This window comes from Suncus etruscus, chromosome 5 (genome assembly GCF_024139225.1).
Source record: "Suncus etruscus isolate mSunEtr1 chromosome 5, mSunEtr1.pri.cur, whole genome shotgun sequence".
Classification (NCBI taxonomy): domain Eukaryota; kingdom Metazoa; phylum Chordata; class Mammalia; order Eulipotyphla; family Soricidae; genus Suncus; species Suncus etruscus.
The window spans coordinates 62,036,114-62,038,317 of record NC_064852.1 but is presented as its reverse complement, the minus strand read 5'-3'; the positions used below and the strand labels follow the sequence as shown (position 1 = coordinate 62,038,317).

General features: G+C 43.9%; 1 pseudogene; it reads left to right on the top strand.

Annotated features, from left to right (window-relative positions):
- Positions 1 to 1,258: 1,258 nt before the first annotated feature.
- On the top strand, positions 1,259 to 1,931 carry LOC126008881 (tropomyosin alpha-3 chain-like; annotated as a pseudogene).
- The last annotated feature ends 273 nt before the right edge of the window (positions 1,932 to 2,204 follow it).

The window sequence follows — 2,204 nt, the reverse complement described above, 5'->3', positions numbered from 1 at the left end:
TAAGAGGAAAATACCATAAGATGTCCTAAGTGCTTTGAGTGAGGGTGGGGAGAGTAGTTGACCACATCTTTTTAAGGAGATAGTCCCTGAGCCAAACAGTCAGTGAGGGATAAGGGTGCTCATCAGGAGGAGCCCGGGGGAATGGAGTCAACAGAGCTCTTGTTCTTCACTATAAGAGAAAGGGAATGATTGTGACTAGAGATATGAGCACAGCTGTGTCCTGCAGTCAATGTAAAGATCCTTGTTGGCTTTCGAGGAAGCAGAGAGTAGTTGCTCTGTCTGCAGTATGTAAGTTATCCTAGAGAGGAGTGTAGGAGGCAATTAAAGGATGAGAGGCAGTTGGAGGCCAGTAATCAGTTCGTTTGCTCTTTCTGATTTCTGAGAGTAAGTCAGACTATGTGAGAACAATGAAGATGGAGTAGTGGTGGAAGAAGTAGTAGAAGCATGGAAGATGCCAAGATCCCATTATGGCAGATTAGGAGGGCCAATGGTGGGCCCCAGGATCTGAGGAAGAAGACCTAGGAAGTACTAACATTTGAGGAAAGGCAGAGTAAGTTTTGAGTTGGAATAATTACCAATAGAATTAAAAGAGTGAAGCCAGCTCAAGAATTCAAGACGATAGAAGTGCCTAGGTTAAACTCATAGTATTTTTGCCAATGAGAGTTCTAAGTATTTAGATTTATGTTTAGGTATCTAAAGAAACTGCACTTTTCCTTGTGATTCAAGAAATCCTAGTTTTCTTTCTTACTTTTTCTAAGATTTTACACTTCACTTCCCCACTCATTTGGTACTGTTTAATTTCTCATTATCTCTGTCTGCCCAATACGGCTCTATGCATGCATAGACAAAATGGGATGAAGGAGGAAGTTCTGCTATTGGTATTTGTAATATGCTGAGTCTGGTGAATGAATCAGTAAACATCCCATCGCCTTCACCAATAATACAGAAAACCTCTGCAGCTCCTATTTATTGAGCACATATAATGTACCTGGTTTTTGTTATGAATCTTAGAAATAGACCCAGTAAACAGAGTAGCAATGGCTATCTGTATTTACAGAGGAAGAAACTGAGGCTTGGAGAAGACCACATCGCAAGTGATAAACTGTAAAGATATTGAGGAGGCGCTCTGGGCTGAGACACATAGCTGAGGAGCAGCAGCGGCTGCGAGAGCATGAAACCGAGTTGGGTGTACCATTGCCGGGATCACCACCATCGAGGCAGTGAAGCACAAGATTTAGGTTTTTGCAGCACCAAACCGATGTTGTGAAGGAGAGGGCTAAGCACCTCCAGTGGGCAGTGGAAGGAGAAAAGCAGGCCCGGGAACAGGCCAAGGCTGAGGTGCCATCCTTGAATCTAAGGATCCAGCTGAAGAGGAGTGTTCAAAAATGCCTGTTACTGCCTTGCAAAAGCTGGAGGAAGCTGAGAAAGCAGCTGATGAGAGTGAAAGAGGATTGAAGGTCATTGAAAACCGGGCCTTAAAATATGAAAAAAAAAAAAAATGAAACCAGGAAATTCAACTCAAAGAAGCTAAGTATACTGCAGATGAGGCATATTGGAAGTATTAAAAGGTGGCTCATACGTTGGTGATCATTGAGGATGACTTGGAACACACAGAGGAGCGGGCTGAGTTGGCAGAGTCCCGTTGCCGAGAGATGGATGAGCTAATGAGACTGATGGACCAGAACCTGAAATGTCTGAGTGCTGCCGAGGAAAAGTATTCTCAAAAAGATGATAAATATGAAGAAGATATAAAGATTCTTACTGATAAACTCAAAGAGGCAGAGACCCATGATGAATTTGCTGAGAGATCAGTAGCCAAGCTGGAAAATACCATTGATGATTTGGAAGATAAACTGAAATGCACCAATGAGGAGCACCTGTGAACTTAAAGGATGCTGGGCCAAACTCTGCTGGACCTGAATGAGATGTAGAGAGAGCCCTGAGTCCTGCCCTACCTTTGCTTCTCCCTCTAACCCTGAATCCACCTGAGGCCAGCTTACTGGAAGCTGACCTTTCTACAAGAGCTGACTTTTAACTGGAAGGCTGCTTTCTCCCTCACTGCCCTTCCAACACTCCCACCCACAAACCCAGCTATCTTTTAGGTCAAACTCTCTTTGCCTCTCTTTCAGAGATTCCTTTGCGAGAGAGGCAAAGCAACTAGGGAGAGAGGCAAGGCACCTTTCTGAACAACATTTAAGGGAATG